Source organism: Agelaius phoeniceus, chromosome 23 (assembly GCF_051311805.1).
Source record: "Agelaius phoeniceus isolate bAgePho1 chromosome 23, bAgePho1.hap1, whole genome shotgun sequence".
Lineage (NCBI taxonomy): Eukaryota > Metazoa > Chordata > Aves > Passeriformes > Icteridae > Agelaius > Agelaius phoeniceus.
In genome coordinates this window covers 6,965,033-6,987,072 of record NC_135287.1, presented here as the reverse complement: position 1 = coordinate 6,987,072, position 22,040 = coordinate 6,965,033, and positions in this window count along the sequence as shown.

Below are 22,040 nucleotides of genomic sequence, written 5' to 3'. Positions count from 1 at the left end.
TGATTTACTCTGACCAAGCAGGAGCAGCTACAATCACTCACAGCTCCGTGCTGCTTCTGTCAGCCCGGGAATGTGCTCCCAGCCCACCACACGTGGGTTCCATTCCTGCCATGAGACACGGAGGGAGAGCTGATTCCCCCTGCCCTGGGAGCTGATCCTGCTGTGGGACACACTGGGGACGCACCCTGGGGCAGGAGGTTTGGGCATCAGTTTCTACCTTCATAGAAACAACATTTCCCCTCAGTGCTGGCAGGTAAAATCCTCTTTTTCCCAATTTCAAGCCTTGCCCATGGCGAAGGTGTCATTCGAACCACTAAGAGGGATCTGCAGGTCTGGAAAAGGGGGGGCTCTGCTCCTCAATCCCACCTTTTTGAGCTCCAGGCACAGCTCTTCCAAGCCAAGCCTTGTCTCCTCGCCAAGCTGTCTGTTAAATATTGCGGAAATGTTCGGAGCAAACAACATATTTGTGCTTTCAGAGCAAATGATGGGTTTGTTTCCAAGCAAGCCCCCATTCTGCCGTGATTTATTCCTGCAGCCTGCACCTCTCATTCCCTTTTAAAAAACCCACTGAATGCAGGTGATGTATTTTTGACGTGATTGATTTTGACCTGCCTGGGCCTGAGCTCAATGAATCAACACTGGCAATTCCTGTGCCTGTGCCTGAGGAACAGCCCAGCGGATCAGGGCATCCTTCTTCCATCTGGAATGTTCCAGCAGTGGCCCTCGTTTTGCAGCTCAGGAATCATCTCCATCAATCCAAACTGCAGCTGGGAAAAGGTGGGAATGTCCCAGAGCAAAACCAGGGCTGTTTCTTACCCTTTGCATTCAGCTCTCGCTTGTTTTAAGGGACTTTAATCCAGGCTGACAGAGAAATTTAGGTGGGTTGATAGTGGCGACTTGTTGAAGCACCATTAATATTTCCATTAATGTTTCTATCTCAGCTTTCTGGTGACAAATCCTCTTGTCTTGCAGCACTTTCCCCTTCCCATTTCAGCCCTCAGAGGCTCAATTAAAGCAGCTCCACTCGCTGCTGCTTCCCCGAGCTCTCATCCTCGGGGCTTTTGTTTCCTGGCAAGCCGCACCTCGGGAATGCCCAGGTGTGCCCGGGTTTGATGTTTATCACACGGTCACAAACACAGCCCTGCCAAAAATGACGGGTTTAGCAGGAAACAGCTCCTGGAGCCAGCCACTGGAGGGAGCCGCTGGAAGGAGGCTGGGCTCGGGCAATTTAAACCAGTGAAAATGAGATTTCAAAGGGCCTGGGGTCACAGTGGCTCCTGCCTGCCCACAGAGCTGAGCAGGGATGGAAATGCCCAAGTGATGGAGAGGGAGGGCTCCAGCCCAGGTGCCACCGTTCTGCAGACCTGCTGAGCCCCTCACGACCCACGGAAAACTCTGGAAAACCCATGGAAAACTCTGGAAAACCCATGGAAAACTCTGCAATGCGGTGTCAGAATGTGGGCAAGCACCCTGGAGTGGGGGTGACGCCAAGGCTGGAGGGAACCCCCACACTGGGAGCAGCAATGAACCCTCACTCACAGTGATAAACCCCACTCACAGTGATAACCCTCACTCACAGTGATAAACCCCACTCACAGTGATAACCCTCACTCACAGTGATAAACACTCACTCACAGCTATGAACCCTCACTCACAGTGATAACCCTCACTCACAATGATAAACCCCACTCACAGTGATAAACCTTCACTCACAGTGATAAACTCCACTCACAGCAATAACCCTCACTCACAGTGATAAACCCTCACTCACAGTGATAACCCTCACTCACAATGATAACCATCACTCACAGTGATAAACCCTCACTCACAGCAATGAACTCACAGCAATGAACCCTCACTCCCAGTGATAACCCTCACTCACTGCAATGAACCCTTTGGCTGCTCCCTTTGGCCCCAAGCAGGTGAGAATGGACAGAAAAGGGTGACCAGATGAGCTGGGGCCGCTCTTTGTCTCCAAACAGGTGACAATGAACAGAAAGGAGTGACCAGAGGAGCTGGGGCTGCTCTCTTTGGCCCCAAACAGGTGAGAATGAACAAAAGGGGTTCCCCAGAAGAGCTGGGGCTGCTCTCTTTGGCCCCAAACAGGTGAGAATGGACAGAAAAGGGTGACCAGATGAGCTGAGTCCTCGTGATGTCCAGCAGGGCTCCAGCAGCCCTTTCCTGGCCCTTTCCCACAGCCCAGGCTGTGCTCAGGAGCTCCTCATCCCCCTGGGCAGCTGCTGGGCTCCACAATTGGTTTCTTTCTCCTCAGCAGGTGCCAGGGAAGCCCTGGGCTGGGAGGGGAGGCTGCTGGCCCCCGTGACAAGTGACATGATGGAGAAAATTGCCCTGTCAGCCCTGATTAGGGACAGCATTTCCCTGCCAGCCCCAGCCCGAGCGGGGTCCCTGGGAGCCGGGGATCACCTGGAGCTGCGGCCCTGCCCGGGCGGGGATGTTGGGAGCACACCCAGGGCAGGCTGTGGGGCCTGGGGGATTTTGGAGCACATTTTCCTGCTTGACCTGCTCCTCACCCCTCCCTGTGCCAGGAGACAAGGGAACAATGAGCTCCTTTCTGAGCCAGGGTGCTGGGGTATTTTTGGCTGCTTCCTAGGGATGAGATCACGGAGGGAACTCGGGGAAAACAATTCCTTTTCCCCCTAATTAGAAACGATCAGCAGCTCTCACTCTCCCTAGGTCTATTCAAAACCATTTGCTGGCTCTTGCCAAGCCCCTTCCCAAAGGCCCTGGTTTTAGAGACACAAGGCTGGGCTTTGCTGGCTCCAGCTCAGCTCTGCCAGTGTTTTTGGGGGGCTCTGGGGCATCATCTCCCTGTTCATCAGCCCCAGAGCACCTCTGCTGCCCCTTGGGTTAACTCCCAGTGCCTCCACACACTCTTTCCTCCCTTAGGCAGGAAGAACTTTGGAAAAATTCCCAAATATCACCCTAAAATCTGCATCCCAACCTCACCCAGGGAGCCTCTTCATAACAATGCATTTCCATCCCACCTGACAGGGACCATAGGCAGCTGCCACCCTGATTATCCACAGCACAGAAATCTCCTTTGGCAGGTTTGGTTTCCTTATTTCCTCACTTTAATTGTTTCCCTGGGAGCCTGGAGAGAGCTTCTGTCCCAAGGAAAAGGAAGAGGTGGAGGTGAGGTGGGAGCAGCCCTGCCTGGGCTGTGGGCTTGGGCATCTCTGGGGTTTGCTGGGGTCCCTCGTGGCAGGGAGGAAATGGATCTGACTCCATGTTCTTAAATGGCTGTTATATTATATTATATTATATTATATTATATTATATTATATTAATTATATTATAGTGTCATATCACGTCATATCACATCATATTACATGATATTACATGATATTATATATCACATTATATCATATTGCATTACATTATATTACATTACATCATATTATATATCATATAATATAATATCAACATATATTATATTATATTATATTATATTATATTATATTATATTATATTATATTATATTATATTATATTATATTATATTATATTATATTATATATTATGTTATATTATAATGTTATGTTATATTAATTATATTATATTATATCATATCATATCACGTTACATTATATTATATTATGTTATGTCATATCACATCATATCACTTCATATCATGTCATATTACATGATATTACATGATATTATATGATATTATATGATATTACATTATATTATATTTCACATTATATCACATTATATCACATTACATTACATTACATTACATTACATCATATTTCCCTAAAAGGGAAAGGAATAATCCCCATCCCAGAGCAAAGAGATTAAAAAGGATCTTTAGTGTCTGGCAGTGCCACTAACAGCAAAGGAAGCTGCTCCAGGAGCCCCAGCATTGGATTTGTGTGGGGGAAAGGAGAACTTTTAAAACCCAGATTGCCCAGGGGAGGATCATTTGCATGGAGATTTTCCTCCTGGCTGATATCACATCTCCCTGCCTGGGAAATGAAGCCAGGGGAGGTTTTTGCATGCTCTGCATGGACGAGGAAACGGGAGATAGTGGAATCCCATCGGGCAGGTGAGAAATTGCCTCTCGCTTTCCTGCAGCCACTATCACCCCTCTGAGCCAGGGAGGGGGGGCTGGACGCAGAAATTATCTCCAGAAAAAATAAAGCAGCTTTTAAAACAGCAGGCCTGGAGGAACAGGTAACTCATCTGCAGGAGCAGTGCAATACGAGAGGAAATCCAGATTAATATTTAGCAGGGGCAACAAACTCCCAACACCACATTTTCCCCCAGAACATTCTTCTCTACCCTTCATTGTTCTTTCCCTTGGAATGCTTTGGAAACAACTCAGGTGATTCTTTGCAGGCTAAAGCAGTGATAAAAGGGTTTTTTTGTGTTTATATAATTTCATGTGCAGCTGATGGAGCAGATTGTTCTGCTGGTGCAGGTGCAGCTCCAAAATCCTTCCAGGTAATTGGGATTTTTTGAAGGAGCCATTATGGAATTTCTCATTCCCATCCCATCATTTGTGAGGTTGCAGCTCTTCTCTCTGTTCTGAGGTTGGGGTGGTTTTTTAATTGGGTTTTTAGCCACTTCAGAATCTTTGTTTTGGATTTCAATATGGTTTTAATTAAAATAAAGATGTTAATGGCACACTTAATGTTCTTGAAAGCAACAGCAACACTCCCCCAGTGACTCAGTTAAAGAAAGCACATCAGGCTGTGCCTTTACACTGAAATATCCTGGATGTGCTGTTTGCCCATTTTATCTCCTCACAACCTTGGAACGGACTGGGACTGAATTGAAATTCCAAACAAAGATCCTGAAATGGCTAAAAACCACAAAATCTGACTTTCCCCCCTTCCCTTGGCTGGCAAAGCCCCTTAGCTGGGAGGAAAACAGGCCAATAATTGGGAATTCAGGGTCACCATGCGACTGCTGAGTGCTCTCTAAATATGGAAGGGAAACCCAAGGAACCTGGAATCAATATTTGGGGCTGCCCAGGTTCATCCTCTCACTGCAGTCACTCTGAATTCTCCTCTCCTTGCAAGCCCCCACTCTGCTGGCATCAAGAACAAATTAAAATATTCCTGTGTACTAAGCAGCTCTTAATAATGACACCAACCCTTAATTTGCTGCGACTCAATTAGTGCAGCAGCTCATTGACATTGTTAAGGTTAATAACTGCGAGATGCAGAGGACAGGACTCCTTACCAATCACACTGATTGTGGCAATTGTGCAGCAAAGCAGGGGAACAACAGGAAAATGTTATTTAGCAACACTCAGACAACAACTTTGCCAGCAGTCAAATCCCCTGGGAGAGCTGCAGAGCCCATGGATGCTCCATGGATGGTTCTGGGAAGTTCTGGCTGGGAAATTTAAGCAGTTTGGGCTGGGAGGGTCTTTCCTAAATCCTGGGGGATTTCTCCTTGTGCTGGAGGAGCCAGGTTTTGGATCCAGTACAGCTGGGCTGGTAAAAAATTGCAATTTTTCTCAGCCCAGTGGTGTGTCTGGACCACAGCAATCTCCCTGAGGGGAAATCCCAGTGGAATATTGCCCCAGCAGTGGTTTGACCCTTTGTTCCGAGTATGGCCTTAAATAATTCTGCTTTTCCTCCTTCAGAGCTGCGGCCAGGCAGGACCACTCCTCTCACCACCACCACTGAGCACAGGAGTGATGCTTTAATGTATGTGCTGGAGTCACTCCTCAAATGAATCTTAATCACATGGGCTAATTGGAGGCTGTGTTTGTTAATCAGATGTGAATAGCAGGCTGATTTCTCTATTTAGATAAACGTCTGCTGCAAAACCTCTTGGCAGATGGGCCAATGTTTGCTCCCCCCCAGCCTAAGTGGGCATTTTAGCAGGTTGCAAACATCGTTTCATAGCTAATTAGGGACAAATGGAAACAGCAACGCTGGTGTCCAGCACAGGGCCCAGGCCCTCTCCTGTGGTGGGAGGCAGGGAGGTGAGGAGTGCTGGAATCTGCCCTTGGAATTCCTGGGAACTCCTTGGGGTCCTGGGCTAAGCCGTGCACAGGAGGGCTCAGATCTCTCTCCCCCACAAAAGAAATCAGGGTGGGATTTACTTGCAGGCTTCACAGGCTGACAGGAACCGAGCTGAGTTCTTGGGGCTGCCCTGTGCAGGGCCAGGAGCTGGACCTGGATGATCCTCGTGGGTCCCTTCCAGCTGTAATTCCATGATTCTAAATAAAACTGAAACCTGGAGAGCTGATCTCGTGGCTAACCCAACTCCAACCCAAGCTTCTGATGCCCTCGAGTCCAGAAACCAAGGAAAACAGGTGAATTTAGCCTTAAAAGGCGCCTGGGATCTGTTCCTTTGCCTTCTGCCAGCTCTCCCCTCTCATCCCCCATGGATCCTCTCCAGAGTGCTGGGCTGGCTCTGCCTGGGGCATCCCCTCCCTCCTGCCTCCTCCAGTCTGCAGCTGAAGCTCAAATGACATTTTCAGTGTGTTTGGCTTCCCTTGCACTCTCCAGAATTACCCTGAAGAGTATTTAAATATCTCTCCCCATAATTACACCAAGTTCCCTGGGCCCATATTCCCAGCAGCTCCTCTGCCAGTGCAAGTGCTGAGTTCTCCTGCTTTTATCATTCCTACCTATGGATTACAAATAGATCTTATTAACTGCTCCAAGCTGACACATCTATTGGAATAAAGGGGCTCCTTCCTTCGCAGGAAGCAGAAGAATCTTCCTGTTATGCTAATAAATGCAGGAATTTGCATAAATCTAATCAGAGGGGGAGGCTCAGATGGAGCCCAGCGCTCCTGCAAGGGAATTGAGGGGGAATCGTCCCCACCAGTTGGAACTGGGCAGGAACTGGGAGGGAAGGAGGTGAGAGTTGTCTTTCCATCAGCCCAGCTCAGTTTCCAGGGGATTGTGGTGCAGAGCCCATCCTGGCTCTCCCAGCCTGTGGTATCGTGCGTTTTATGCATTAAATGTTGTACTGGAGATAAGAAAAGGCAATTTGCTGTGAGCCCTGGTTGTGCTGGACCATCCCTTTGGGTCAGTAATGAGTGGCACTGCTTTGTGCTGCTGGGATGTGCAAATGCAGCACCCCAAAACCCCCTGGGCCTGGAGCATCCCCAGCCTCACAAACCCCCTTTGCTCTGGTGGTGAATAATCCCTTTCCCTCCAACCCCACCCAGATAAAGAAACCATCAAAAATTCCTGAGAGAAGTTGCTGGAAGGATTTGTGACACCCCTGGCCTGGGGTAGGGTTTTGTGTCTTGGACAGCTCTGCCCCAGACTGGGCTGAAGCCTGAGGGTTTTTGGGGCAGTCCTCTGCCCCCATGTTTGCCATGTGTTGGAAAATGGGGTAAAAACCCCTCAATTCAGACCCTAAATAAGGGGAGGATGGTTTAATTCCCACACAGAATCTTTGAGCAGCACCTGCTCCTTGTACAACACCTGTAGAGCAAAACATTCGAGATGGTTTGGGCAGCCCCTGCTCCTTGTACAACACCTGTAAAATGAAATGTTCCCACCCAGATGGGCTGGGCAGCAGCCCTGTGTGCAGCACAGAGGGTGGGACGCAGCCACTTGGTTTGTTGTGGCTGAATTTTGGATTTTAGAAGCCTTGAGGTGCCCATCGCTGCCCCAGCAGAGCCCTCCCTGGAGCACTCACAGCTCAAACAGACAAGAGCAGCACCAATGTGGGTGAGGGAAAAGCAGCCCTGGCACCCAGAGCCCTGCAGGACTCAGCCCAGCCCAGCCAGGTGATTTATCCCTGCAATGATCTCTGCAAATTCCATCCTTTGGTGCAGCTCCAAGAGGCTCACAGAGCACCCAGAATGCAGAAAGGGACTTCAGGCACTCCAGCAGGGCAGGACCCTTGGAGGAACCTGGAGGTTTTCCTGAGAACCTTCAACGTGGCCCTAAATTAGGCCATAAAGTGTAAGTGCTTTTTAGAGGCAATCTTGCACAGTAGGGCCTGCATTGCCAGAGCTTCCTGGTGATTTAAAGGTTCTCCTTCCTCGTGGCTCCTGCAAAAGCTGCAACAAACGGGAGCCTGGCTGCTGTGAAAAATACCCCTGCCTGTAAATCTAGGGGAAAAGCTCTCTCTCTCTCTATATATATATAAATATACCTATATATAAAAATATATAGATAAAAATGTGATAAACATCTATAACCCAGAGCCATAAAACTGGGAGGCTGGGAAGCACTGTCAGGGGAAGAGCAAACCTGGATTTTTGCTTGGCTGCTGCTGGGATGTTTTTCCATGGTGTTCCCTGTAGTATTTACTTTATTTATTTTTTTTTTTTTTTTGGAGGCTCACACTGGCTGCTTTGATCAAGAGAAAATCCCACAGTGCTGAAGTGGCTCATTTGTCATCAAGCTGCTTTTTGGAGTCGGTTTTTTTTTTTTTTTTTGTTCTTTTGGTTTTTTGTGTTTTTGTTCTTTCTGTTACGTCACTTGGGTCTCCCTTGCTGGTTTCCAGCATCTCCTCAGGGTTTCCTTCTCTAACTTTTCTTGTGGGAGGGATGGTGCTGTGGGATGGGACCTGGGGGCTGGGGCTGTTCTTCTCCTTTTGCTGCTGTCCCCACCTGTGCCTCCTTCCACTGCTTGACTTCAAGTTTGTTCCCCTTGGTGGTGGTGCTTTATTCAGATCTGTTTGAATGCCAGTCTTGTGTTTTGTTTGCTTAAGCAGGGCTGTGTGGAGCTGGGTCCTGCTCTGCCCCAGCAGAACCAGGGAGTGAGGAGCTGGCTGCACTGGCTGCTGCAGGGTGGGCAGGAGCTCAGTGATTTGCATACCAAGCACTGAGATAATGAAAAAGTCCAATTAAAACCATAAATCAGGTAAATCCTGGCGGGACTGCATTGTCCCCTCCAACAGGAGGTGGCTCTGCAGTGAGGGGGCTTTGCTGGAGGAATCCAGGTGGATTCTCACACCCAGGGCAAACCCACACTGGGCTTTCCCTTTCCCTTTCCCTTTCCCTTTCCCTTTCCCTTTTCCCTTTTCCCTTTTCCCTTTTCCCTTTTCCCTTTTCCCTTTTCCCTTTCCCTTTTCCCTTTTCCCTTTTCCCTTTTCCCTTTTCCCTTTTCCCTTTCCCTTTTCCCTTTCCCTTTTCCCTTTTCCCTTTCCCTTTCCCTTTCCCTTTCCCTTCCCCTTTCCCTTCCCCTTTCCCTTTCATTTTTCCTTTCATTTTCCCTTTTCCTTTTCCCTTTCCCTTTCCCTTTTCCCTTTCCCTTTTCCCTTTCCCTTTTCCCTTTCCCTTTTCCCTTTCCCTTTTCCCTTTCCCTTTCCCTTTCCCTTTTTCCTTTTCCCCTTTTCCTTTTCCCCTTTTCCTTTTCCCCTTTTCCTTTTCCCCTTTCCCTTTTCCCTTTCCCTTTCCTTTCCCTTTCCCTTCTCCCCTTGGTTTTTGCAGCACCTTGGACCAGAAGCATCTCCTGTTTCCACATCAGGACCGAGTCCAAGGATGGTGTCGGTGCTTGGTGTTCAGTGCCAGCTCTGCAATGTCTTGATTGCAAAACCTGCTCTTTTTCCCAGGTTCCTAAATCTTCCTTTCTGGAGGTTTTAATTGGTGGTGAGCAAAGTAATGATCTGTCAGCCAGGCAATCCTTGCTCTATTCATCTTGCCAAAAAGGGGGAAAAAGCTGAATTAAAGGAGAAAAGAATGATCTTGGAGGCGTTGTGCAGGTTAATGATTCTGTGATGCTGCAGAGGGGTGGCCTGGCTGCAGAGATGTCCTGGAGCTGTTGTGAAGCAGAATCCAAGGGCAGGATCTGGAATGGGAAATTCAAATGCTGATAAGAGCATTTCTTGGTTGAACCCAATTTCTGTTCAATATTCCTCTGCTGTTATCAGCTGGGTTTGTCAGGACAGCCCCGGCTGCTGCATCTGCCACAGCAAAATCCCAAACTCCTGCCTGTGCCTGCTGGGCCTTGGGGATGGGTTTTGGTGTTTTTCCCCACAAACAAGTGTATCTGAGCCCTGCAGGGCACAGGGCAATGCCCCCCCTGCTTTTCTGCTGATAACATGGCAGCTTTCTCACAGGCAGCAATTTGGGAATTGCACAGATCATTTCATTTTCTTGCTGTTTTGTCCAGGCCCTGCTCTCCTCATCTCTCTCACAAATGCCCCTCTGTAGAGAAAACATAATAGAAAAGAGCCTGGGGAGAAAAGCAGAATATTCAGTGATTCAGGGATCCTCAGGGAATGGTTCTGCTTTTACTGCAGAGTCACCACCAGGAAAAATTGTAAATCACTTCTCTGCCTTCCTCTCATTGCCTTGCTATTTAAAAATGTAATTAGATCTGCATGTTCCTTGGTTTTAATTTTCATTTTGTGTCTGGAGCTGTGTTGTTAAGGTTGTTTGATGTTGGCTCCTAAGTGAAAATAACTCTGCTCCATCCTGAATATCCCTGCACTTGATTCCATTTTGGATCAGGGAAATGTATTATTTTAAAGATAATAACTACCAAAAAAAAAAAGCTTTTGAAGATATTTAATTCCTATTTTCCAAAGGGTTTCTGGTTAGAGCAGAGGCTGGTGTTATCTGCAGAGTTTGATAACAGACACAGGAAAAATTCCCTGTGCTCTCCTTGGCTTTTTGTTTGGATGTGTGGATGGAGACCTCAGGGGTTGTGGACAGAGGATTGATGCTGAAACTTTAAATGGGACAGACAGGAGCCAAACTATGGATGTGCCATCCCTGGAAATGGCCAGGGACAGAGGGTGTGGGAGCCACCCCTGTGGGTAAAACCCCTTCCAGAAAGGCCCCACGTCCCCACCTTCTGCAGTCACCTTCTGAGTCTGCACACACAGAAAAGGCAGAGCTGCTGAGTTCCCCACGCCATGGGTGCAGCTGAAAATTGCTTTATTTGGTGCAGGGAGTGCAAAGTGCTCTGGGCTTTGCCCCTGGAATGTTCAGGAATTAGGAGCTCTTTGGGAAAACACAGTTCTGAGTGGGTGACTCTCAGAACAAGGTGTGTCAGGGAACCACCTTCCAATCACTACAGTGAAAAATGAAATAAAGATAAGAAATAAACCCTGCAGGGGAATGCTGTGTCCCCCCCAGTCCCAGTTCCCAGTTCCCAGTCCCAGTTCCCAGTTCCCAGTTCCCAGTTCCCAGTCCCAGTTCCCAGTCCCAGTCCCAGTCCCAGTTCCCAGTTCCCAGTCCCAGTCCCAGTTCCCAGTCCCAGTTCCCAGTCCCAGTCCCAGTCCCAGTTCCCAGTTCCCAGTCCCAGTTCCCAGTTCCCAGTTCCCAGTTCCCAGTCCCAGTTCCCAGTCCCAGTCCCAGTCCCAGTCCCAGTTCCCAGTTCCCAGTCCCAGTTCCCAGTTCCCAGTTCCCAGTCCCAGTTCCCAGTTCCCACTCTGGCCCTGCTCTCTCTGCCCTGCAGCACACCCAGTTTATCCATCAGGGAATTTCCATTCCTGCAATGGGAGCTGTGCCCTGCCCATCCCCAGGAGTTCCCCCTGCATCCCCGATCCCCAGGCACACAGAGTCCCATTAATACCTTCATTAATGAGCTTATTCCAAGATCACCCAAGCAAGATGAAAATTGCTTTGCTCACCTGGTGAGAACCCAAGGAACCTGAGGTGGTTCTGCTCAAAGAGAGGTTTCATCCTGGCTTCACCAGGAGGATTCTGCTTTAAACCAGGATGGAATAAAGGAGCTGTAAATGCACTGCACACTCTGGGATGTTTGTGCTGCTGGCAGTGGTGCAGGGTTTGTTTTGCTTTGCTTTGCTTTGTTTCGTTCTGTTTGTTGATTTATTTTTTCTGTAAACACAAACAGTGAGAGGGCAGCAGACAGTTCAGGGATGGATCTGAGCTGTGAGCTCTGTGCTCCTCTGATTTCAGAGCAGGGACTGGGAACTGGGGCCTCTCAGCACAGGGCAAAGCCCTCACCACCCCCTCTGCAGCCCTGCAGGGAGAGGAGCCCAGGACCTGGGTGGGCTTTCTGCAGAATTCCACAGCTTGGGACACCAGCAGCCTCTCCAGGGCCCAGCTGTGCTTTGGAGAGGCCACAGCAAAGCTCCTCTCTCATGTCCAGGACCCAGCCTCGTTTCTTTGCCTGATTATTTGGGTGCAAACCCTTCTGCTCATCCCAATCCCCTGTTTTGCCCAGGGACCTCCCTTAACCACACACAAAACATTTTAATGTTTTCCTCTGCTGGTGGCTCAAATCTCTTCCTTACTCTTTGATGCTCTTTATGGGTGAAGTTTTCCCTAAATCCTTTCAGGTTTCACAGCACGGGGACTCCTCTGAGTTGTCCTGGGGCTGTCAAAGGTGCCTCTCTTGCCCCCTTTACAGAGAATCATACAAAGACCTTTTCCTCCTCAAATAAAGACCTTTTCCTCCTCAAATAAAGACCTTTTCCTCCTCAAATAAGGACCTTTTCCTCCTCAAATAAGGACCTTTTCCTCCTCATACAAAGATCTTTTCCTCCTCAAATAAAGACCTTTTCCTCCTCATATAAAGATCTTTTCCTCCTCATACAAAGATCTTTTCCTCCTCATATAAAAACCTTTCCTCCTCATATAAAAACCTTTCCTCCTCAAAACCTACGGCCCAGGAAACAGAATTGAGACTTGCACGAGGCATTTTAGAGAGAAAAAAAAATTTGGCAAAATTTGATATGATGCTTCTAGTTCAGGCATTTGTGCTTTGCACAGATAAAATAATCAATTTCCACCTCCCAACAATTCCTCCTGGAGCCCTGGGCAGGGCAGGGAGGAGCCTGAGGTCCCTGTGCTGCTGCTCTGGGCTGGTGCCCACTCCTATAACCTCTCAGAGCTGTCTCCTGTCTCCCAGCATTAAATTTCTCATTATCTGCCTGCTCAGAGACCAAGACTTTGCGGGCCGGGGCTGCTTGACTCAGATTTTGTCCAACAACTGATGAGAGAAGTCTTTGCTCTGCTTGGGGTTCTCTGGGGAATGAATTTCTCTGGACTTGGAGAGGAGTGGTGGTGGAAAGGTTGATCTAAGATTGAATTAACTGGGATAACTCTTGATTAGCAGCAGCTCTGGGACATCAGTCTGTGAGTATTCAGGTGCAAAGGTGTATTTTCCCTAAAATTTTCACCTCCTCTTTATGGCAAGAAGGAAATGGGAGAGAGAAACTCCTTTTGGCGCAGGTGTCATTCTCAGAAAATGGAAATTATTACTGCAGCATTTGCAGGATGAAACTTTCCCAAGTGACAATTAACATGAAATATCTGATGGCTTTCTGTGCAGAGTGACAGGCAGGAAGTTTCCAGCTGCAGCCAGCCAGGGAACTTTGCTCTTCCCCCTGGAGCCATGTCACAGCAGCTCAGTGATTTCCTGGGTCCTCTGTAATGATTCCTGCCTTGGCTTGTTCCTCCTCCTCCCCTCTCACTCCCCCAGCACTGAGGGCAAGTTCTGTCCTTTTATTTTGTGATGAAAACAGTTGGAAATGGAGCTCAGCAGGAAAAACTCTGAGTTTTTTTCCCAAGCAAGGCCAAACCATGCAGAGCAAACCATTTTTGTCTCCCAAGGAGCAATCCTTCAAGAGCCAGGTGCCTCCAGCTCCATCAATTCTGGTGTCAGCAGAGCAGTGACTTGTGAAAGATCAACTCCAGAGCAGGCACAGCACTGGGGGACATGGAAATGCCTCTGCCCTGCCCATCCATCTCTCCCAGAAAGCCAAATGGAACATTGCTCCTCCCTGCCTGCGCTCCTGGAGAGCCCAGCGAGGATCTGCCGGTGGAGAGAGGGATCCCAGCCCTGGCACGGCCATCTCCAGCTCACATTTCCTCCTGGAGCACCCAGAGGAGAGCCTGCAGCTCCTGCTCTGCTGTACGGGAGTCTGGGACTCCCTGGTGCCCCTGAGAGACCCAAACCCACCCACTGGGGTGTGAATTCCTCCTCCTGGTTCACCCCCGGTGCCTCCTGCATCCCTCCCTGCTGGGGCCCTTCCACCTGCGCCTGCAGCAGCTCCAGAGCTTTCCCTGCAGCACAGATGGATCAGGGCTGCCATGGGTTCCTGTGCAGAGCTTTCCCTGCAGCACAGATGGGATCAGGATCATGGGGTTCCTGTGCAGAGCTTTCCCTGCAGCACAGATGGGATCAGGATCATGGGGTTCCTGTGCAGAGCTTTCCCTGCAGCACAGATGGGATCAGGATCATGGGGCTCCTGTGCAGAGCTTTCCCTGCAGCACAGATGGGATCAGGGCTGCCATGGGGTTCCTGTGCAGAGCTTTCCCTGCAGCACAGATGGGATCAGGGCTGCCATGGGGTTCCTGTGCAGAGCTTTCCCTGCAGCACAGATGGGATCAGGATCATGGGGCTCCTGTGCCAGGCTGGGGCTGCAGCACAGATGGGATCAGGGCTGCCATGGGGTTCCTGTGCCAGGCTGGGGCTGCAGCACAGATGGGATCAGGGCTGCCATGGGTTCCTGTGCAGAGCTTTCCCTGCAGCACAGATGGGATCAGGATCATGGGGCTCCTGTGCAGAGCTTTCCCTGCAGCACAGATGGATCAGGGCTGCCATGGGGTTCCTGTGCAGAGCTTTCCCTGCAGCACAGATGGGATCAGGATCATGGGGTTCCTGTGCAGAGCTTTCCCTGCAGCACAGATGGGATCAGGGCTGCCATGGGTTCCTGTGCAGAGCTTTCCCTGCAGCACAGATGGGATCAGGGCTGCCATGGGTTCCTGTGCAGAGCTTTCCCTGCAGCACAGGTGGGATCAGGGCTGCCATGGGTTCCTGTGCCAGGCTGGGGCTGCAGCACAGATGGGATCAGGATCATGGGGTTCCTGTGCCAGGCTGGGGCTGCAGCACAGATGGATCAGGGCTGCCATGGGTTCCTGTGCAGAGCTTTCCCTGCAGCACAGATGGGATCAGGGCTGCCATGGGGTTCTTGTGCCAGGCTGGGGCTGCAGCAGTGCCCCCAAACCTGGGCCAGACACGAGCTGGGACGTGAGGATGCTGCAGACAGCATCCACCAAAGCAGAAATCTGTCACCACCACATTTCCTGAAAAATCCCCTTTGCCCAGGATTCTTCTCCTGGAAAGCTGAGAAGGCTCAGAGAAAAATGAAAACAATAATTATCTGATTGGCTTCTCCTGTGTTTTGCTGCTTTGGAATGTGGTTGGAGACTGTTTATCCAACAGGTGCATGTTTGATTGGTTTCATGTGAATTGTTTTGACTTAATGACCAATCAGGGTCAGGCTGTGTCAAGACTGGAAGGAGCCAGGAGTTTTTCATTATTATCTTTTAGCCTTCTGTCTGTATCCTTTCTGTATTCTTTAGTATAGTTTTAGTATAGCATAATATAATGTAATATAATGTAATATAATATGATGTAATATAATATAATGTAATGTAATATAATGTAATGTAATATAATGTAATATAATGTAATAATATAATATAATATAATATAATATAATATAATATAATACAAATCAGCCTTCTAAGAACATGGAGTCAGATTCATTCCTTCCTGCCACCCCAGAAAATACCACAGAAATCCCGATTTTTTAATGCTTCCCCCCAGTTCTCTGTGCCACAAGGGCAGGGAAGAAGGAGACACAAGCTATCCATGCCCAAACCCCATTTTTTTACCATATTTCCACCGTGCCTTTGTTTTAGCTCCCCAAATCCTGCCTGGCTGCTCCAGTTTATCAGCCCCATCTCAGCTGCAGTGGATGCTGGCCAAGGCTTTATCATTTAATTTTGCTACCATCCCTCATTCCTAATTCATAACCCGGCTCTCTGACAAATTGAATTTGTGCAACACAGTAAACAAAAGGGCCTCCACTGCAGGTTCCTGCCATGGACAAACCTTGTTGGGAGCGGGCATGGAGTGGAACGGGCAGGGCTGGGGAAAGGGCTCAGCCCCCCCTGGGAGCCCAGCCTGGTTATTGTGCAGCCAAGCCAAGAGGAGTTTGCACCTGCTGTGCTCATTTTAATGATATTAATTACCTCCCAAGCCTTCTGCAAGGAAATGGGGGGGAAACCTCTGTGTGCAGTGACAAACAACAGGTGAATTCAGCTTTGTTCTTGATAAAGGGGGGGGTTTGCACAGCCTGGGCCCCGAGGGGCTGAGCAAAGCCAGGAGTGATGGAGATGAAACAGAATTTCAGAGCTCCCTGAGCTCACCTGTGTCCAGCTGTGCTCCCTCCACAGCAGCTTAAAACCATTTCTCTTCCCTCACCAACACTCAGTGATTTGCTGTGTCCCACTCCTCCATGCTCAGCATGTCCCTATCCCTCTGTTTATTATTTTCTCCCTTTTCCCACTCCTCCATGCTCAGCCTTTTGCTATCCCTCTGTTTATTGTTATATTCCCTTTTTTCCCACCCCTCCATGCCCAGCCTTTCCCCAATCCCTCTGTTTACTGTTATTTTCTCCCTTTTCCCACCCCTCCATGCCCAGCCTTTCCCCAATCCCTCACTTTATTGTTATTTTCTCCCGTGGGAGCAGCCTGGAGGTGGCTCAGCTCCCTGGCTGGGATGGGAGCAGCTCCACTGCCCTCCTGATTTACACCTGGGCTGCTGATCAATCTGGCACCTCAAAATGCATTTTTTCCCCCCCACCATTTTTCCTCCCATTTCTGTCAAAAACCTGAGCGGCTCCCATCCTATAAGTGTTGATTATAGAGGAAAGAAGAGAGAGAGAGAAATTCCTGTCACTCCTTTGCATCCAAACACGGCATCCAGGGAGACAAAGTCTAATTTTAGAGTGCATCAGAGACAGCAGCATCTGAGGAAACTCAGCTCTGTCTCTCCAGCTCTGCCCCTGGGGAGGCTGCGTGTGTACCTGCAAGCAGCTGATAATAAATAACTCTGCAAGGTGCAAACAGAAATAAGCAAGAGATCCTTCTCCTTTTGAGCCCAGCTTGCTCCCAGGCCCATTTCCAGGGGGCTCTGGCTGGAGGCAGGGCTCAGTTGGTGCTCTTGAAGGGATGTTTGAAGAAGGAAAATGCCTGTGTTGCCTGCAATAAAAAGGGCAGGGTTTGGATGGCACATTCCTGTGGCAGATCAGCATCACAAATCCTGCTCCCCTCTGAAATTTATCTCTTCTGCATTTTCTTCTCCCTTTGAGGCTTTCATTTCAAAGCCTTGTGGGGGAAAAAAATAATAATCCTGACAATGGAGAAGAGATATTGAGCCTTCCCAAATACCTGAAAAACAAGGTTTTCCTTCTGGGATTTGCAGATTATTATAAATATACACATTTGTGGCTGGGCTGTTGAGAAAAGAGGAGAGGTTTGACCCAGTGAGGCAGCAGTGTCACTGTGCAGGGGGGGGAATAACTCCTTGGAGTGAAATCCAGCTGGGCTGAAAATCCAGGGAATGAAAATCCAGGGGAATTCCAGGTGGGCTGAGAATCCAGGGAATGAAAATCCAGGGGAATTCCAGGTGGGCTGAAAATCCAGGGAATGAAAATCCAGGGGAATTCCAGCTGGGCTGAAGATCCAGGGGCTGAAAATCCAGGGGCATCCCAGGTGGGCTGAAAATCCAGGGGCTGGAAATCCAGGGGCATTTCAGGAGGGCTGAAAATCCAGGGGCATTTCAGGAGGGCTGAAAATCCAGGGCTATCCCAGGCAGAACAAGGGACTCTTTTTGTGGCGGAAGGCACAAACCTGGTGCTCAGGGGTGGGAAAACAGCTGGGAAAGAGCTGGGCTCAGGGATTGCCCAGGGGATGGGAAGAGCTGGGGCAGAACCAGGCTCAGGGATTGCTCAGGGGATGGGCAGAGCTGGGCAGAGCTGGGCAGAGCTGGGCTCAGGGATTGCCCAGGGGATGGGCAGAGCTGGGCAGAGCCAGGCTCAGGGATTGCCCAGGGGATGGGCAGAGCTGGGCAGAGCTGGGCAGAGCCAGGCTCAGGGATTGCCCAGGGGATGGGCAGAGCTGGGCAGAGCTGGGCAGAGCCAGGCTCAGGGATTGCCCAGGGGATGGGCAGAGCTGGGCAGAGCCAGGCTCAGGGATTGCCCAGGGGATGGGCAGAGCTGGGGCAGAGCTGGGCAGAGCTGGGCTCAGGGATTGCCCAGGGGATGGGCAGAGCTGGGCAGAGCTGGGCAGAGCTGGGCTCAGGGATTGCCCAGGGGATGGGCAGAGCCGGGCAGAGCCAGGCTCAGGCATTGCCCAGGGGACAGGAGCAGCCTGGGCTGTGGTGCTGAGCCATGGCCACGCTCCTGGCAGGAGGATGCTCCACAGCCCCCCTGGCACCTGCCAGCCCCTGCCACCCCTCCCTGGGTGTCCCTGGTGTCACCAGGGGCCGTGCACGGCGCGGTGGCACAGGGGACAGGGACAGGCTGTCAGCCAAGCCCCGGTGTGGCTGCAGATTCCACCTGCAGGAGCAGCATGCATGAGGCATGATGGCCAATTTAAAGCAGAAATGGATTATTGTCTGTGCCATCATCCCTCTGGATGACACTTGAAGAAGATGACATTTGAGTGAGGTTTGCTCTTAAAATAAGCAGGAGTAATTCCCATTTTTGGACATTGGAATAAATCTGTTTCCTTAAAGGACTCTGGCAGGGCAGAGCTGCTGCTCTGCTTCCCTCTGGCTGCTCCAGAGGCTCCTGGGACCCCCAAACCCCTCCCTGCAATGAGCTCCATGATCTCAGTCACTGGTGGAAACCCCTGGTGCTGCTGAACTCCTGCTCCCAACAAGCTGCCAGGTTTATTTTCCATCAGGGGCCCCTGGGGAACAGGAGATGCTGTGAGTCAATAAACGCCTCTGCTGCTCCAGCCCCACGCACACCAAACAGGCAGAGCACAGCCCCACTCCCCTGGCCAGGGATTCCTCTCTTTCCTCTCAGTCCAGGGATACCCTTAAATACCCTTCCAGCATCCCACAGCCCATCCAGCCTGCCTTGGACACTTCCAGGGCTGGGAGAATTTCCCTGCTGGGCCTTGGCAGCTGCCCTGAGCCAGCCCTGCTTCTTCTGCCTTTTGTGAAGCACAGCTCAGACAGGACAGGGACGGGCTGCTGGAAATGCCTCGGGGAGAGGTTATTACAGACCTGTTCTCAGAGTTCTCTTCTCCTGGAGAACCTGCTCCAGGGCACTGCTGGAACATCTCAGCCTCCTGTTTTAAAGGGTCTTTAAATATTTTGGGGGAATTAAAGAAAAAAATGCCCCTGGCAAGTCCAAGGAAGTCCTGCTGAGCATCCAGAACCAGAATAAAATGTATTTTCTCATGTTCCATCTCCCCAAAGGAGCAGGGCCAGGGGCTGGTGGGAGCTGCTGGTGATTGCAGGATCCCAAGGGTGTGATTACAATTTGTCTCCATTGTGAGCACTCCAGTTTAGGAATAATCACTTGTTTAGCTCCAGCTCTGTCCCTTTGGCTCTGCATTTAAAAACACCCCAGAATATCTTTGGAGCTTCAGATCCACCAGTCCCTTGCAGAGGAGGGGCACAGAGTGGGGTCAAACACACCCAAAATCTTTGCTGAAATCTGGATTTTCCATCAGCCCAGCAGCAGCAGCACTGGGGTAGTAAAGTTAAAGCCATTAATTGAATTAACAGCCCTGTGCAATGCTCTGCCTGCTTTTAGGAACACGAGCTTCCATCCTGGTGGTTTCTGCAGGCATTGATTTGTTCTCAGCAGCAGCAGGGATTTTGCCACGTGGCTCTGTGAGAGCTGCCCCAGACATTTCCGACAGAGGAAATCAGAGAAACTTCTGCAGCTTGAAAAAGGACACGAGTTATTCTTGCTGCAGACCTCAGTCTGCCTTCCCCTTCCACTGGGGCAATAAACACATCATTTACTGATTAACTCTGTGCCTCTGGCTGCTGGCTGAGTGCTCTGTGGCTTTCCTCTCTCCCTCCCTCCCCAGTTTGCTCACTTGCCTCCAAGTGAGAGCAGCTCCAGCCACCCAGCCCATAAATGCCACTGGAACCCAGCTTAAACCTTCGGGTTGTTGGGGAAAAGAAACAAAAAAAAATAGATAAAATAGAAAAAGAAACAAAAAAAAAAAATAGATAAAATAGAAAAAGAAACAACAACAAAAAAAAAATAGATAAAATAGATAAATGCCCGCCTTTCAGTTTTAGAGCAGCCAGTGCTGGCTGCTCCAGCAGGAGATGGAGCCAAATTGGGTTTTCTCAGCCTTGTGCTGTGCCTGCACCTCCTTCCCGTGCTCCTGGAGGAATCTGTTTAAAACCTCAGCCCCAGCTGCTTTTGGAACCTGCAGTCCTGCCCAGAGCCTTCACTCCCTGCCTCTGCTGCTCACTGCACATCTGGGAAGGCAGATTTTGTTGTCAGAGAGAATCAAGGAGTGCAGGAAGAAAGCATTAAAAATAAATCTGCAGCTCATGGCAAGGGGCTCTCGCTGCCCATGCCCTGGGTGAGAGATAAATTGAGTTGTTCTCTCTTTTTGCCTCACTCTCTCTTGCCCACGCTTTGCTGGTTTTCTCTCCCTCTCAGTTTTTCCTCTTTCATATCCAATTTACCTGTTCAAAGGGGCTTGTCCAAGGTGAGTTATAGAATCTCCATTGCCCCAGGGCTCCCAGGTGTTTGCAGCCTGGGAGCTCTGCAATATTTTCTGCTCCACTTGCCCAGGGCTGCAAACCCTTGGTCCAGCCTGTTAGGCCTCATCTGTGTGGAGCAATCTCCCCAAGCATTCATTTAATTCAATATTTATTTCGTTGCCCCCATTTTTCTGCTCTTTTGAACCTTGGATATCAAGAGGGCTGACAGGAAACCTGTGCATTCTGCCTGTAGCTGTATTTATTACAGGTTTTGGCGTTGTCTGGGGGTTTTTCACAGCTTTAAGTGCCCACCACTGGCAGGTTCAGCAGGGAATTGAAAGAAATTTAAGATTTCCTCTGCTAAAGACCAAAGCTGCCATCAGAGCAGGCCCACCATGGCAAGTGGAGTGTTTTAATCTCTAGGATTGATGAATCCAAGCTGGAATTATGGTAAGGAGGGGAAATCAGAGCAGCACAGAAACAGGTGCAAAGCAGGAGCTGCCTTGTGCCGCCCTCATCTAACTGGGAGCTCTGAGTTTCTGTTTGAACTGAGCAAAGCAAACGCTCTCAACCCAGGGAGGAAAATGCCAGGAGACTCCTAAACCCAGCAGTGTTTGCATGGGGAATTTTAACTGGCACTTTACAGCGTGGCATTTCCTCCCCGTGCTCCAGGCAGCAGAAAAAATCCATCCCCAGCTCGAAAAACACGAGAGGAAAAAATGGATTTTGGTAAAGCAGGGCATGAAACCAAAGAGTGAGTGTGGACAGAACTGAAACAAACTCAGAGATCCACAGAGAGCTTTTCCTTCCCACCCCACACCTGTAGCTGCAGTGTGCTTGTGCTCATTCCCCAGGAATTGACTGATTCTGGAATATTCAGAGATCCTGCAGCCACAGCCTTTACCTGGGCACTCCCACATCTCCCAAAAATTAACAGGAGCTGATGTTAAATATTCCCCTATTAAATATCTCCCTTCTCTGATATGAAATATTCCCCTTCTCTGATATTAAATATCTCCCTTCTCTGATATTAAATATCTCCCTTCTCTGATATCAAATATTCCCCTTTGATCTGCCAATATTAGAACGAGCAGTGGGCCTGGGCAGAACTTTGGGCTCCAGATCCCAAACCATTCCAGCCTGGCTGCACAGAGGAATTTTCTTCCTGTCTCTCCTTTCTATATTTAACTCCCCAAGGCTCATTAACCACGAGCCTGCACCTTGTTACCACATCAATCCCACCGAGTTATTTTTCTGCTGCAGTTATGCTTCAATTTGGAGTATTAATTTCCTTTAACTCTTGCCCTATTAATCACTTTAACAATCAAATTAAGACAATTATTTTAATGAGTTAATGGATTAGAGGGAGCAGACGATGCACATTCATAACCACTCGTGCCAGGGCGCTTTTACCAACGTCAATAAAATATGAGATCATAAAGGAGCTCCTATAGGGCTGAGCTTTCTGTCTGACTGATTTAAACCCGTCTGTCTCAGCTCTCAGGGAGCTTTTATGTGCTCTGGGCCTGTTAAAATCAAGAGGCAGGCCCTGAGAGGCAGAGCTGTTATTTTTTCCCGGGATGTTAATGCTGCCTGGCAAGGTGTTCTCCTTTACAGCCCCTCCAAC